The 17272-nt window shown below is 44.4% G+C and overlaps 1 pseudogene across 1 annotated transcript; it reads left to right on the forward strand.

Annotated features, from left to right (window-relative positions):
- The first annotated feature begins 3227 nt into the window (after positions 1-3227).
- LOC307097243 (ubiquitin-conjugating enzyme E2 R1-like) lies at positions 3228-8220 on the forward strand (annotated as a pseudogene). The gene is made up of 3 exons: positions 3228-3249; positions 6674-7140; positions 8037-8220. The product of its transcript is annotated as a ubiquitin-conjugating enzyme E2 R1-like (transcript).
- The last annotated feature ends 9052 nt before the right edge of the window (positions 8221-17272 follow it).

The raw sequence follows: 17272 nt of genomic DNA on the forward strand, positions 1-17272 counted from the left end.
TGGCTTCTAAGACTATAAGAAGTTGGGCAGCAGTACCATCAATATCAAAGTACTGAAAGATTTTTAAAGTTCTCTCTGGAGCAAGAAAGTATCAACTATAATCGCTGCAATTCAATAAAATGTTACTAGACATTCAAGAGGGAAAAAGACAATAGAAACAAACCCTCCAGAGATCCAAGAAGTTATTTAAATACTTGAAGACCCCTCTGATTTATACATTAATAAAATTATATAGTAAGAGTGAGAATTTTACCAAAGATTTGGAATGTATAAAAAATAATCAAAGGAAAATTCTAAAACTGATATCACAAATTGAGAACTCAATAAATAGACTTTTGCACTACTTTCCATCCTTTTTCTCTGTATTTCACTCTGGATAATTTCCACTGTCTTATCCTTCCAGCTGTGTCTAATCTTCTATCGGGTCTATTTTTTGAATTCTCAACATATGGAATTAGAATCTCAAAGAGAAGAAGGGCATGAAAGGGGCTGAATAATATTTGAAGAAATAATTACCGTGAATTTTACAAAGACATCAAGCCACAGATTCAAGAAGTCCTTCAAGCTTTAAGATAAATACAAAGAAAAACATGTCAACCTACATCATAGAACTCTGTTAAAAAACCATATGCAAAGAGAAAAAACTTGGATAAATATACAATATGTTGTGGTTGCATAATAGAGAGAAGAATTTTGCTTCATAGGATCAGGTAAAGATTCACAAGGGAGGCAACAATTCATTTATTCATTCAACAAGAATAATTCATTTAGCACTTAATATATATCCATCAATAAGTTGGATCTTTTTTAAAAAAGATAAAAATGACACAGTCTCTGTTCACTAAGAGGGTATGATGTGCAAGACAGACAGAAATGTAGAAAACATCTCCATAAAGCCTTCTAAGAGGAATTATCTTTTTCAACCTTAAAGGAGAGTCATGCTTGGGACAGAGAGAGGAGACAGGCTAAAGGAAGTTGTAGGACATTAATAGTTTGTCTTACTGAAGGCTCTAGTGATGAAAACAATCCAAGCGAACACACACAGGGTGAAAGTGCGTATCTCATCGAGCAACAGTGAGCGGTCTCAGTGGGTTCAGTGTGGGGAGATGGGAGGGAGTTGAAAAAATATGAGACTGAAGAGTTACATTGGAAACAGATTCAATAAACAATGCAGGACCCACCACAAGGTTTTTCACAGAAAAAGAACATGTCATTCTTCAGGAAGAGCACCCCAAGGCAACATGAAGTATATATTTGAGAGGGAACCAATGGCAGCCCATGAGACCAATTAGACAATTATTATTTCAATGACTCAGGCAAGCAAAAAAGGGTGTGAGTTAAACTAAGACAGTGAAAATATAAATGGAAACCTGAGAGAGTATTCTCTAGACATTTCAAAGTCAGAATCAATAGGATTTGGCCACCATTGATTGTAGGAGACAGATTGTAGAAGTCAAAGTTGACTCAGGTATGTGGAGAATGCCAATGTTGTTAATGCAAATATTGCTTAAGAATAATACCATGAGATCTCTTTTAGCTTGTTGAGTTAGAAATATCAATAGGACTTTTCTAAAATATTTATCAGGGAGCTAGAAAGTCCAGTCTGGAGATCAGAAGCAAGATGAGGAGCTGACACCAAGCTGTGAGGGAGCCTGGCAGAAAAAAAAACTGAGTAAAGACCAATGAATGGCTCCAAAGTTCACATCTCAGTAAACATAGGTGACCCTAACAAAAAACTCTTGTGTATTTCATTCTCAAATATGTGAAAACATATTAATTGAGAAAAATCATTAGGATGTTCATTGCATGGGAAAATGTTTAAGAAACATTTACCCTTCACATTTTATGTTTTCCTCAGCCTTTTCCTAACTCTACCTCCATTTTTTTTTCCCCTTGGACAGCAGAAACACTAATTCTATGAGCTCTAGTAAAAAGTGCTTTCCAAGTCACTGGCTAAAAGCTTCTATATGAATAATGCCAGAGGCATGGTGAAAGTGGAGGGCGTTTTAAGGCTATGTGCGTGCCATGTTTTTAAAATAATGCACATCAAATTAAGAAAAACACCACTTAAAACTGAGGTGACCTTTCCATAATATTAACCAACTAGGGGCCCAGTGCACAGTTCATCTTGAAAGGAACTGTGGGCTGCGAGGCTGCAGTGGGCACAGGGGCAAGTCTCGGCCCATCCTCTGTGCCCCCACCTAGCCCCACCCACTGCGCCCCTGGTCTCCTGTCTGCCACCCACACGCTGATGGCACTGGCCCTGCTCGCACCCACTGATGACGCAGAGCGATTGGGGCCAGTGCCAGCAACAGGTGCAAGCTGCAGTTGTTGCTCCAATTGCCCCTCAGGAACAGGGGGAGGTGGAGAAGCCCTCAGGAGTAATCAGGACTGGCGCTGGGTGCTGGCAGCGGGTGCAAGTGGTGGCTCTGGCGCCGGCAGCAGGTGCAAGCACTGGGCAATGACAGCAACCGGTGCCCCACCGTGATCTGGTGCCCCCATTCACCTGCTCCACCATCCCACTGTGGCCAACACCCGCTATGTTCCACGCTCTGCCACCTACTGCCAACGCCCACCATTTTCTACATGTGCCCCTGGTGGTCAGCGCACATCATAGCGACTGGTTGTTTGGTTGTTCAGTTGTTCAATTGTTCCGCCATTCATTCTATTTGCATATTAGGGTTTTATATATATAGACTAGAAGCCCGTTGCACAATATTCATGCAAGAATAGGCCTTCCTTCCCCTGGCTTCACTCCCAGCCTGCCTGGGAGCCGGCAAGTTCTAGCTTCTGTCTGGAGCACCGCTCCTGTAGCTCCCTCCACCACCACCCTTCCTCTCATAGCAGGCGTCCCGCCCCTCCCGGATGCTCCTCACCTGCATATGCAAATTAACCTCCATCTTTGTTGGGTTAATTTGCATACTCACTCTGATTGGCTGTGGGCATAGTGGAGTGATGGTTAATTTGCATGTTTTTCTTTTATTAGGTAAGACTAGAGGCCCAGTACATGAAATTCGTGCACAGCAGGGGGAGCATCCCTCAGCCCGACCTGCACACTCTCCAATCCAGGAGCCCTCAGGGAATGTCCTACTGACAGGTTAGGCCCGCTCCCCATGGTTCTCTGCTCTCTGTGGGAACTGCCTGCTCCACACCACGGCGATGGGCAAGCAGGCCCTGCTGGGTGCTGTCTGTGAGCCGTGCTTGCCTGCTCACGGGTCGCCACGGCAATGGCCAAGCAGGCCCTGCTGGGTGCTGCCTGCGGGTCACGCTTGCCTGCTCCTGGGTTGCCCTGATGATGGCCAAGCAGGCCCTGCTGGATGCTGCCTGCGGGCCCGCTTGCCGACTCACGGGTCGCCGCAGCTACGGCCAAGCAGGGCCTGCTGTCTGCTGTCAAGCTACACGGCCTCCCTCACCTCCCAGGGCCAACGATGGTCCCAGGAGCCTGTGGGCATGGCTTGGTGCCGCCGCCCTCACCTCCTGGGGCGGTGACGGTCCCAGGAGGCTGCGGGCTTGGCACCTGCATATGCAAATTAACCCACCATCTTTATTTGGGTTAATTTGCATACTTACTCCTGATTGGCTGGTAGGCGTTGCAGAGGTATGGTCAATTTGCATCTTTCTCTTTTATTAGTGTAGATTACTTTTATCTAAATATATATACATATACTGTCACTGGGGAAATTTTTCACTGTCAGTTGGTTCCTCTAATTTCAACTATGATTTATGGATAAGAATGCAACTTTGTCAGTGTGATTAAAAGCATCTCTGAAGCCCCCACATTATCACAAAAAACTAAAGTTGAGGTCAAGTATAAAAGACTTCCTTCTGCTACAGAAATTCTCTCACAGGGTCATGCAGGATGTGATTTGAACTTTTGTGTTTTTCAGCTATTTGTGGTTTATTTCTAAAATTTTTTGTTGGTCTGCTTCAAGTCCCCTGAGGACTAGCGAGAGGCAAACTCAGTTAATATTTGCACATTTGATCTTTAGAGATGACTCTGCCAAATTACTTTCCCATACCCCTAAAAACTGTAGTATCTACTCCATAGTGGGTCTAATTAGAGAATAAAATAATTAATAATTACTCAGTTCTTCCTATGTATTCAACAAAGCTTCATGTGACAAGAAGCAAGGATGCAATAAAAGATGTGAGCTTTGAAGCAAATGAAAGACAGAAGCTGTTAAAGAAACTAACTAAAAATAGCAAGATATTTTTGTAATCAAGAGCTTGTGCAGAATCAACTATTAAATGCTGTAGGATCTTTCATAAAGAAGTGATGTATGTACACTATATGAATCTGAAAGACTCCATGGAGGAGGGATAATTTAATCCTGAAAACACTAGTGTGTCTCTGGCACTTTATTTGATCTTGGTGTAACATTTGTGTTAAATTTGCCAACCAACAAATGAAGGGTGTAGTTATCACCAACCTGATATTTAGACCCTACTGAATCCATTAAAAATTCAAACCCTCTTCCTCATACATTGGAGTGGTCAAAATTACAACTTTTCTTACTCCAAAGCCTATGTTTGTGCTGCCTACTCCCATCTTACATACACACACACACACACGTCTGAGCATGCATGAAGAGGTAAAGTAAGAAGAAGGATGTGAAGTTCCTCATAGGTTTATACCCCTACTAGAGGCCTGGTGCATGAAATTCGTGCATTGGGGGGGAGTGTCCCTCAACCCAGCCTGCACCCTCTCCAATCTGGGACCCCTCAAGGGATGTCTGACTGCCCGTTTAGGCCTAATCCTAGGCCTGGTACACCCCCCTAACTGCCCTCCTAGTATAAGGCCTAAACGGGCAGTCGGACATCCCTCTCACAATCCAGGACTGCTGGCTCCCAACTGTTCGCCTGCCTGCCTTCCTGAATGCCCCTAACTGCTTCTGCCTGCCAGCATGATCACCCCTAACCATTCCCCTGCCAGCCTGATTGATGCCTAACTGCTCCCCTGCCAGCCTGTTTGCCCCTAACTGCCCACCCCTGCTGGCCTGGTAACCCCTAACTGCCCTCCCCTGCTGGCCTGGTCACCCCTAACTGCCCTCCCCTGAAGGCCTGGTCACACCTAACTGCCCTCCCCTGCAGGCTTGGTCCCCCAGAACTGCCCTCCTCTGAAGGCCTGGTCCCCCCCAACTGACCTTCCCTGCAGGCCTGGTCACCCCCAACTTCCCTCCTCTGCCGGCCTGGTCACCCCTAACTGCCCTCCCCTGCAGGCTTGATCGCCCCCAACTGCCCTCCCTTGTAGGCCTGGTCTCTCCCAACTGTTCTCCCCTGCTGGCCATCTTGTGGTGGCCATCTTGTGTCCACATGGGGGCAGCCATCTTTGACCACATGTGGGTAGCCATCTTGTGTGTTGGAGTGATGGTCAATTTGCATATTACTCTTTTATTAGATAGAATAGAGGCCTGGTGCATGGGTGGGGGCCGGCTGGTTTGCCCTGAAGGGTGTCCCGGATCAGGGTGGGGGTTCCCTTGGGGCATGGGGCAGCCTGGGAGAGGGGCCTGTGGTGGTTTTCAGGCCAGCCACGCCCCCCGGCGACCCAAGTGGAGGCCCTGGTATCTGGGATTTATTTATCTTCTATAATTGAAATTTTGTAGCCTTGAGCGGAGGCCAGGGCAGGCCAGGGCGGGCAGAAAGCTTGGCTTCCTCCATCGCCCAGGACAACCCAAGCCTCCTTCTCTCTCCAGCTCTGTCGCCACCGCCATATTTGTTGGGTTAATTTGCATACTCGCTCCTGATTGGCTGGTGGGCGTGGCTTGTGGACGTAGTGGAGGTACGGTCAATTTGCATGTTTCTCTTTTATTAGATAGGATGTGAGTAGGTATGTTGCAGCCTGATTCCAGGCCAATCCCAGGCAAAATGTCAGCTGGTCCACAGAGCCCCTCATTCCACACCTCTTCCAACAGCTCTCTTTTCGCTCTCATTTAGCTTCTCTCTGGAGGTTTTGTGGGAAGCGGTTATAGGGTTAAGCCACGGACTGACCTGTGGCAGGATCACAAACAAGTTCATTTGGAGGGCAGACCCCTCCCAGCATAATTAAGCCTGATCCTATAACTGATCCCTAGATCTTTCCTGGGTAGCTAGTGGGCTGTGGGAGGGGCAGCAAGTGCTGCCAAAACAAGTGAAACTTACAAGAACATTGTTAATTGCCTTGTTTGTCCCTGATTATAAATAAAGCCTCAGCTTTGCAGTCTGGATCTGTTCTGTGGCCTCAGCCAGGCACAGAAAGATCCACCCAGCCCCAGCTTTCAAATCTATCTCTCCTCTCTTTATTTCTAATATTTCTCAATCCCTGGCCGCCTCCACTTAGAACCGGTTCGTTCATCTCTCTACTGCTCGGAACACGGAAAAGGGAGATCCCCGCCATGTTTGGCCCCCACCGCATCAGGCCCCTGCAGGTTTTATCCTATAGATTGAGGTCTCATGGGTTGTCATTCACCAAACATTTATTAAGCACCTACAAAGTACAAAGTACTCTACATAGAGTCATAGAATGTGTGTACCAGTGAAGGGACTGCCAAGAAGAATACAGTCTATCAGGGTAGCAAATAGAAAATTCAAGGCTGACAGGCAGTACTGTGTGCTAGAATTATACAGAGACAAAGCTATAAGATGATGTAGATATTATAGACAAAGTAATTTTTATAAAAATTTCTTGTTTACTAAGATCTGCAGGGGGCAGGGGGGGAGGGAGGGCAAGGGAAGCGCCAGGCAGGTGGCAGTGCCAGAGCGAGTGGAGCCAACTGGAAGGTGGCCATTTTCGCCCCCTCCCCAACACTTATTACGAGGGTGGCTACTTAGGTCACGCCTCAAGTTTCCCATCGACTACTCTTACACCCCACCAGCCTTTCGGTTCCTGACCAAGATGTGGCACCCCAATATCTATGAGACAGGGGGAGTGTGCATCTCCATTCTCCACCCCCCCAGTCGATGACGTCCAGAGCAGCGAGCTGCCCTCGGAGCGGTGGAACCCCACCCACAATGTCAGGACCATCCCGAGCGTCATCTCCCTCCTCAAGGAACCCAACACCTTCTCCTGGGCTAACGTGGACGCCTCTGTGATGCACAGGAAGTGGAAAGAGAGCAAAGACAAGCACCGGGAGTACACAGACAACATCCGCAAGCAGGTCTTGGGTAAGGTGACCAGACGTCCCGCTTTTGGCGGGACAGTCCCGATTTTTAACAATTTGCCCCGCGTCCCGCTGCGTTTTAAAAAAGTCCCGATTTTTGGAAAGAATGCACGACAAGCTAGGGAACGGCGGGAGAACGGGAAGGGAATATATGGTTTTCGGCGGCTATGTGGCTATTTAGCCAGGATATGAATTTTATATTATTTTTGTTAATTTTATAATGTTAAACTTTAATAATAACAAATAATTGTTGAGAACTGATTATCGAGAACTGCTTATCAAAGTTCGCATTGTTGATCAGTTGTTAGAATTCGACCACCATTGTTTGGACTTAATGAACAATGGCATTTTTTGGGATTGGCAACGACGAAAACATTTTGTAACTGTCTCTCAGACGATACACATCGTACTGCGTGCTAGTAAGCTAGTTAAACAAGTGATGTCATTACAAATCAGCTATTCAGATAATTTAGGTAAGTAATTTATTTATTTATTTCATAAATACATAAATTTTCTTGAATTTAGCAGACAGTACTTGTATTATTTATATTTTATAGTGGCGGCAAAAAGTCTAGCGCCGGCCTTGAAAGTGACACTTACGACCTACGTTATGGCAAATTCATGACCTTTTAAACAATGACAGCAATCTACTAAAAAAAAATCACTCAAATGAGAAATATGCCAACGAATAAAATAATACTATACATAATTTTTTATTTATTATATTTGTAAATTGTACTTATGTTGAAATTTAAAAAAATATATTACAATACTATTTGAGTTCTATGAAAATTTTTGTTGCTCCATATAGACCAAATTTTTAATCAAGAACCCTCCCCCCGCCCCCCCCCAGGGTCAATGGTGTCCCGCTTTACCAATGTTAAAATCTGGTCACCTTAGTCTTGGGGACCATGGTAGACACGGAGCGGGATGATGTAAGGTGATGAGTACTGCGTGAGACCAAGGCCCAGCGCCTGATGAGGGCTCGGCTCTCTTCTGCAATGACTATGACGAGGATGCCAAGGCCGAAGCTGACAGTGGCTTTGGGAACGATGAGGATGACTCTGGCAACGAGGAGTCCTGACACCATGTCCTGCGCCGAATAAACACAGATTTTACCTCACCAGGCCCAGACTCTGGACTCTCGGGCACCTCCTGACGTCCAGACTATCTCAGGAAGGTGGCTCCGCTCTTGCTTTGTCTCCTTGGTCTCGCTTTCCTTTCCCCAGGTTTGCTCTGGGTTTTTTTTTCCTCTGCTTCAGAGAGGAGGGGCCCCATTAGTGTTGGGCACCTGGTGGGCCTCGGGGCAAAGGTGGCCTGAGGGCCCGGACTCCATCACTGTCTACTGCCCCACTGGCTGGAGCCAGAGACTTGGGGCTCCCAGCCCATGAGTGGACAGATTAACTTGTCGTCACCTCTTCTCTCCACTTTGGTTTGTTTGGAATCTAACTAAAACAACTTTACAAGAAGCCCAGAGACCAACTTTTCCTTGGCCTCCCCAGGACTACAGGGTACAGTGGCCGGGCCTGATGCCTGCAGCACCTAAGTGTGTGGAGCCCGGGGGCAGGCCTAGCACCTGGGGTGCACTCCTGAGGCTGAGGATGTGGGCCCAAGGTCCTGAGCCCTAGGCTGAAACAACCTGCAACCTCCAGCCCTCAGGTGACTCCACCCTGCTGCCTGCAGATACTACACCCAGTGTCACCCAAGCCTCTGACTTTATTTCTGTGTAACTGAAAAGCCTGGAGCAAGCTGGATTCAGGGTCGGATCGTGGCATCAGAACAAAGGCCCGAGTGAGCCCTGGCCTGACTGGTTACTGTGGCTGGAGCCTGTGTGGCCCCCGTGCAGGTGGCGGACAGGGGCACCCAGGGCCCTGGCAGACCCCGCAGAGCCTACGCACCTGGTCTGCTTCCTGCCCCACAAACGCACCACAGCCCCAGAGCCACAAGCACAGCTTTTACAGTTTGTCCTCAGAATTTTGCTTGTTTGTTAACATGAATGATTTGCCTACATTAAAATGTGCCAAGTTTAAAAAAAAGAAATCTGCAGGGAAGGGAGGAGGGGAGTGTTCCCAGCCAGGTTTTTAGCATGTGAAGTTTATGAGGGGCCCCTCTGAGAACCGCCTTGTGGTCTGCAGAGGAAGGGAACCAGATGATGCTCAGGGGGAAGGAGACCTCATTGCACTCATTAGGAGAGGGTAAACCTTAGAACTAATAAAATGGGGAAGGGCAGTGCTGAAGACATACTCTCACCCCAGTGTTTGTCCAGTAAAATATTCATGAGCTGTCATTTTGCTAAAATCTTGACCTCTCTGTCTCTAACTCCTGATGTATAATGTCATTTATCTAAGTAGGGACTGGTTTCTGCATTAAAGATTATTAAGGGAGAGAGAAATCAAGTAAGAGGCTCAAAGAAGATTTTATGTAGGAGGTGGCATCTGAACCCAGTCCAATAGATAGACTTTTTAAGGCAGTGATGGGGAGGAAAGCATGATGGGAATACATGGGAAAGTGAGCAGCGCATTCAAGAGGGTCTGTGAAATCCAGAAGAGCTGTAAGAGTGATATGTGGGATAGGATGGGAGAATTCAGAAGAGTCTAGACAAGAAGACTAATCTTGGAGCAGTTCATATGTGCCATTCTAAACTGTTCAGACTTAATCACAGATTCCATCAGATAATCCCCCAAAGTCACTGACTAATATTACCGTAGGTGCTGTCTCTTGGAAATACTTGTTTCAATAAAATAAATAAATAAATAAATAAATAAATAATAAATAAAAAAACTTCCTGAAGGCAATAAAAAAGTATTTGCTAATCCAAAGAAATAGGTTTCAAATGAGAAAATATCTACAAGGTACGCATCTTGGGACAGGGCCTTCAACTACTCCTCAGACCAGTCCTTCAGCACCAGGATAGTATTTTTTGAGGATTAGAAAAAGATGTAGTCCAAAAGCTCCTTACCCTTTTTCCCCTGAGACACCCAGGACCGACAACAATCATTAATAGAACATACTCCCATGGGTGTACTCAGGCTTGCTTGAATGATCTGAATCAAATAGGGTTCGAACAGGAGACACCTTTTTTTCCTATAGCCACTGCCTTCAGACCTGCCCTATCATATCTCCCTCTCTACTTCTTGACCACATTTGACAGATCCCAAACTTTCTAGTCACTGCCAGTTCTAAGAACAAACCTCATTGTGATAATCAAAACTCATTCCCAGACCTGGTCCATTCTCAATCAAAATATCAATACCATATAATTCCATGCTCAGCCTCTATAAACAACCTGATCCCCTTGCCTCCAGCTTAGCCCAGACCTGCATGGGAGCAGTCAGTGGTCTGTACTCCCACTGCCCTTTCACACCTCCTCCACCTCCACCCAACTCTTTTCCAGGGTTGGTTCAAGGAAAAGGGGGACCTGATTGGTACTTTTATGATCGTGTTGGTGCCCTGAGGAAGCTCCACCCCAGGCTTGGAAGGAGGAGCCAAAGCCTTCTCCCCAGGCATCCATTTCCTTAATGCTCCCCCTTGAATTTCTAGACTTCTCTTTATCCAGGCTTGTTTGGCCATGCCACCTCTTGGTAGGTGCTATAGGGTCATGATGTCTAACAGCAACTTCCTAGGAAATTATCATCCAGTCATTGTTGACTTTGGAGCTTCAGCTGAATTTTATAAGACTGCAGGAATATCATCCAACACCTGATGTATATGTAACTTACCACTCACTAATTGTAACAAAACCTTTCTCTCCTATTCCTGACATTATATCAAATGCAAATCAATGAGAGTAAAATCATTATATAGAAATTCCTAAATAGACTCATTCATTTTTTTTTAAATACTAACAAATTTGGATACTTGAAGCATGACCAATAACAAGTTTGTTTTGACACAGCTAATGTCTGTTGTTTTGTAACTTAAATGAAACCCATCCTTTCCTAGGGCAACTATAATGTTATTCCAAGGTGAACAACTCAACAGGGAGAGGTCCACCTTGCAGGTTCATGTTAAGCATTACTTTGTATTACTAAATCACATATCATGTGGGCAAGTAAGAAATGCAACTTGCATCCCTGATTGAGGCAGGAAGGAAAGTTAATGGAGGTGAAGAGAGTGAACAAGAGCCACAGCAGTAAGCGTGTGGCATGGAGCAGGTGCTGATGGCTTTGCACATACAGCCTCCACAGCATACTCTGTAGCATTTCCCAGCCACTAGGCTATGAATAACTGTGGTCTCTGTGGCCTAATATATGGTAAACCAGCATTAGAGGAACTGCTGAAAGCCTGACCTGAATGCACCAGTGCTTGAACACCAATATCTAGCCCCAGCCCTTGGTGTCTTGCAGATGAGGGCCTCAGTCTCCACATCAGTTTATTCAATCAGTGCAGTATGCATTGTTAACCTCTGCTTCTATGAGCAGGGATAGGTTGATAAAGGCAGCCAATTCTTGGCAATTTCCTAGTCTTCTCAGCAAAAAATATTTAGAATCATAGGCCAATCAATAATTAACAAATATCTAAGAAGCACCCACTGGTACAAGGCCCTACAAGACCCCTGTTCTATGGAAAGTACAAGCCAGTCTGCCTCCAAGGCTAGAAAGACTGGACTCATCCAAAAACACTACAGCTCACAACATGTTCTCTCTAGGAATATGTGATGTGGGTCAGGGTGGGAGGAAGAGAAGAAAAAGATCATCAACAGGTGGTAGAAAGACATTTCTAGCCCGTGATCCTCAGGTGACAGAAAGTAGGGACTGTGAAGAGCTAGAATTTTTAAGAGAAGAGGGGTATAGTGATACAATCAGTTCTCAAATTAGGAACTATGCCTCTTGACCAAGTCACAATCATGTATTCCACAGATTGGGCTGAATGATTTCAAAGTCCTTGCTACTCAAAACACGGTTCATAGACCATCACCACTAGCAGCATCACCTTGGAATTTCTTAGAAATGCAGACTCTCAGGCTTCATCCCATAAATATAATGAATCAAAATCTGCATTTTAACAAGATCCCCAGGTGATTTGTAAGCATGTTAAAGTTTAAGAAGTACTGGTTTGGTTTCCAAGCATTGATTATACATATATCTACAAATGGAGACAGGAAATCTGCTTAAACAGACCATTCTGAGCTGCTGAAAATGACCCAGCCGAAAGCTTGTCCTCTGCACTTCAAAAGAATTCGCCAGCGGCTGGTGCCTCTCACCTGGCACTCCTTTTGTCAGTGGGAGCCACTGACTGCCACAGCTGCTTCAGAGTTCAAACCACTGAGACAGGAACAGAGAAGCTGAATGGGAACTCAAAATGCATTTTCCCCATAGGACAGTGTTAATTATGTGTTGTTACATGTTGGTATTATTTTCACTTCCAAATTACTTGATATAAACGATTCTACTTCCAAAAGAAGACCTGAAACAATGTGCATCAAAAGAAACATGTTCAATAAGGCTTCTCAAATGCAAAAGAAAAATTACATGGTATGTCAGGTAGAAAAAAGAAGCAGCTAAAGAAAATGCTTCAACCATCGGATATCATGGTTATTTAGACTAAGCTACCGTGGAGCTGTGGGGTTACTGCAGCCAAACAGAAAGAGAGCCTGCTGAGCCACAGAACTCTCAATTATCTGAATCATCCACTCAACAGAAATAGGGTCTAGATATTATTGTTAAGAGGAGGAAGTTAAGTATTTAGAGAAGGAAAAATTAAAAAAACAAGTCTGGCCTTAAAATCTTCAGAAATGAAAAAAACTTCAGATGGGTTTCAAGAATAAATGTTTTGCATTTTACGTACATCCTTCAAACTCTGTCTAAAACTCTCCAGGACAGGAAATATGTATCCTAGTTCCTTTGTTCCCCTACCAAGGTACTGAATACAACCTGAAAGTTCAATACCAGGAAACATATTTTTTCTTCTTTTCCTCTCCCTTACAAACTTCGAGTTTAAGACACTCAGGTTTTCAAAGCATTTTCAAGTGTTATACAGTAGCCCTTAATCTTCGGGATATGTTCCAAGGCCCCCAGTGAACCCTGCATAGACTGTTTTTCCTATACATCCACCTTTCCCCTTACTGGAAGCATATTAGGGCTTCTCTCTGGAATATCCAAATTGCCAACTTGTTCTTTGGAGCCATTGTTAAGTAAAATAAGGGTGACTTAAACACAAGCACCATAATGAAACTACAGTTGATCTGATAACCCAGATGTCAGACTAAGTGACTAATAGGAGTGACTAACAGGTGGGGAGTGTATCCAACATGGATATCCTGAACAAAGAATGATTCACATCCGGAACAGGATGGAATGGGATGTCAAAAGATTTCATCATGTTACTTAGAACGGTGCCCAATTAAAAACCTATAGATTGTTTATTTCTGGAATTTCCATTTAATATTTTCTGACCAAGGTTGACCATGGATAACAGAAATCTTGGAAAGTGAAACCATGGGTAAGGGGCATTCTATATCTTGCTAGACCTTCATAACCTTTCTAAGATTATTTCCTCCATTGCACTATGAGGAAGGCAGGCCCAGGAAAGTTACATTTCTTATCTAACATCTGGGTCAGTTCCATAAGTTAACCTGGAATCTACATACCCCAACACCCAGTCTGATGGGTTTGACACACAACAAGCTCCCATTTTTTCTTTTCTAATTTTTTTCTTTTTTGAGAGAGAGGAAGGGAAAGAGGGAGAGGGAGAAAGAGAGAGACAGGGACAGGGACAGAGACAGGGAGAAATTGATCAGTTGTCTCCGGTAGGCACCTGAGCAGGACTAAACCTGCAACCTGGGCCTGTGCCCTGACCCGGTGTTGAACTGGCAACCTTTTGGTATGAGACAATGCTCAACCAACTGAGCCACATGCCAGGGCTGGAAGTCAAAATTTAATTCCAGTGATCAGTCTGAAAATCTCACTTCCAGTTACCAAATGACAGACTCTTAGGAAAAGTAACTCTTTAAGACAAGAGGAAGAAGGATGTGTAATATATTGCAAGACTAGTGACTGCCTGTACTTAGGAAACTCATTCTTAAAAGGGTAAATAGGAGAGAGCTTTCTGCCTAAAAAAAATGCCTGCATCTGATAGTTCCAGGTGAAAACCTAAGAGGAGATTTTAAAACTAAAAATAACTCAAGAAGGGGAAGGAAAAAAGTAAGCCTATCATGAGCAAAGAAAAACAACCAAGACAAATGAAAGAGATGTCTGCTGGGGCGAGCCATTCAGCGACAAATTTGTCTTGCCAGAATACAACTCAAGGGAAGGTGCCAACATCAAAATTGAGAATGCAGAAAAACAGCATGAGGATGAACTATGCAGTGGGCCAGCTGATCATACAAAGGACAACAGCAGAGACCGAATACTATCTGCTACAGGGATAGCCCAGCACCACTCACTTCCACAAGGAAACTCTCAGTGTCTCCCTGCCAGGAAAACTGAGCCAAAAGCAAAAATATCTCCAGTCCCTTCTCCCCTCATCACTAATCTGCCACTCAGGCAAACAAATTGGAAACCTGGAGCTCTGAATAACAGATAGCAGACCAGGAAACTGCTTTGTAATAAAGTGAATCACTCTGTGGGCTTTTTAGTAACTGATTGTGTTTCCCTTTTTCTTGCTGAGGCTAGAAAGCTCAGAGTTGAACCTCTAGCCTCAAGGGTTCAAGACCAGCAATGTCTATTTCTTTGTGACTTTACATTTACATTTATTTCCTACATCAGTGGCTGACATGTATTTTTAAAAGCCACATTAAATTAGCTTTGGAATGAGGTGGAATTAAGATGATAAATAAAGAGAATGAAGGAAAAAAGGAAGGACCATGAGTGTGTGTGTGTGTGTGTGTGTGTGTGTGTGTGAGAGAGAGAGAGAGAGAGAGAGAGAGAGAGAGAGAGAAAGAGAGGCGTGAGGGCAGAGGGAGAATATCTGTGAGTTAAGGATTCAGATGCACCACTGTGGGTAACAACAGGAACATCACATCATCTGTCAAGAGTGGCCAGCGAGCCCCACAGGATCCTGCAAGGCAACGAAGAAGCCAACAGAGCAGGATCAAAATGAAAACCCCTGGTGGTGGTGTCCATGCTGGTCATGCCCATAGCCACCCTTCCTGAGAAGTTACCATGTACCATGCACTGCACTATGCTGCCCTTTCCCATTTAGGAATAATTCATATACAGCAAAATATGCAGCACGCAAGTATTTGGCTCATTAACTTTAGACAATTATATATACTTGGGTAATGATAAGTTCAGTAAATATCAAGACTATGTCCATCACCCCACAACATTGCTTTGTGCTATTTTCCAGTCCATTTAATCCCATAAAGACAGCCAACAATTTCTATCACTAAAGATGCATCTTGTCTGTCTTAGAATTTAGCATATATGGGATTATGCTATATATTCTCTTTTGTGTCCCATTTCTTTCACTCAGCATGAGGTTCACACATGTTGCTATATATCAGCTATTTGTTCTTCATTGCTAAATAGTACTCAATTATATGAATATACATAATTTGCTTATCTTTTTACCTGCTGATGAGCATGTAGGTTGTTTCTAGGTTCTAGCTATTATGAACAATATTACTATGAACATTCTTATGCAAATCTTTCAGTGGACATACATTTTCATATCTCTATAAATATCTGTAAATGTAGAAGAAATAAATCAGAAAAAGGAAGATGGCTGCCAACGGGAAGGCAGACTGCAAGATACTATGTGAGTGAGAAAACAAAGGGAGTGTGTGGTTGCACAGGGAATGTTGGTGAGTTGAGAGACAGCTATACTCTAGGAGACTATAGGGAACTGCTGGACGGGGCTCCCCTGACCAGGCAGCCCCCACTGCTGCTGGGTTCCCTCCCAGAGCGACCAGCTCGGACGCGGAGACCATGCCATCTTGAAGGGGAAAGTGGATGTGATCAGAAGTCTGAAAATCTACAACTACAGCACCCACCAAACAGCTGCGAACCTGAGAACATCAGTCCCCAATTGGTGCAAACACTCGGATTCAGAGGAGCTCTACACTCCACCACAGAAAAGTCAGATTTCACCTGGGATAAGGTGAGGTCTCTGGTCCCCGCAGGAGAGAGAAACGTGCGCACTGCGGGAGCTGGAGGACCGGGGGAAGTCTGCGCCTAGAAAAATCCATGGCTGTTGGGGCTGGCGTGATCCATGAATGTCGAAGGGGGTCCTCAGAGCTGCTAACAGAAGGGATCTCTAAAAATCAACCCATTTTGATCTGACGCAAAAGGACAGCCTAAAAATTTCAAAAGTGTGCCGGCTTCTTAGACCCAAGGGGGAAAGGAGGACTGTGCAGCCCCGGAGTTCGCACACTTACACTGGCTCTTTTTTTTTTTCTTTTTCCTCTTTAAATCCTTGCTTCTGATTACTAAGCCCAATACATAGGATCACCCACTTGGGGACACCCTAAGAGACTGCAGGGGAAAGTTGTTTTTCTGGAACCTGGGAATCAGAGTGGGGAAAAACCATCAGAGAACCAGCTCTGGGCAACCCACTCCCACAAACCGGTATTGAGTGCCACAGGGAAAGCAGGATCTAAGCACTGGCTAGAGAGGACCTATAGACCCGGAGGTCAATCCAGAAACACTGCCACCCAGGGGCTGAATCACAAATTGACTCTTGTGTAAACACAAATGAATACAAGAAATTAGGACATAATGCCTGCTTAAAAATCAGGACTGGCTTACAACACTGAGGAGCAGTGGAATGCAGGGAACTGCAATACTGTCCTGACTAGGAAACAGGCATGCCAAACAGAAGAGTAGAGGAAGTGAATGACCTTCACTACTGCACATTTTTATTTTTATTTTTTTCATCTTTTACTTAAGCAATTAATTTTTCTTTTTTTCCTCTTGATTTTACCTTTTTAATTATTACATTTTTATTTTCTATCAATATTATTACTACCACTATTTTACCTTTTTTTAAAGTGTCATTTTATTTTCTCTTTATTTTATTTTGGGATTAGAGTTCTACATTCTATTTTCATCTTTCCTTTAGCATAATTTTACTCTATCTCAACTTTACCGCATAAAAGTGATGGCATAAACATCACTCTCTTCCTAACTTTTCCCCTTTTGTTATCCTGTTTCTCTTACCCTTTTCCTGCTTTAGATTTTCCCTATTCCTTCTTT

Source organism: Cnephaeus nilssonii, assembly GCF_951640355.1.
Source record: "Cnephaeus nilssonii genome assembly, chromosome: 3".
Lineage (NCBI taxonomy): Eukaryota > Metazoa > Chordata > Mammalia > Chiroptera > Vespertilionidae > Cnephaeus > Cnephaeus nilssonii.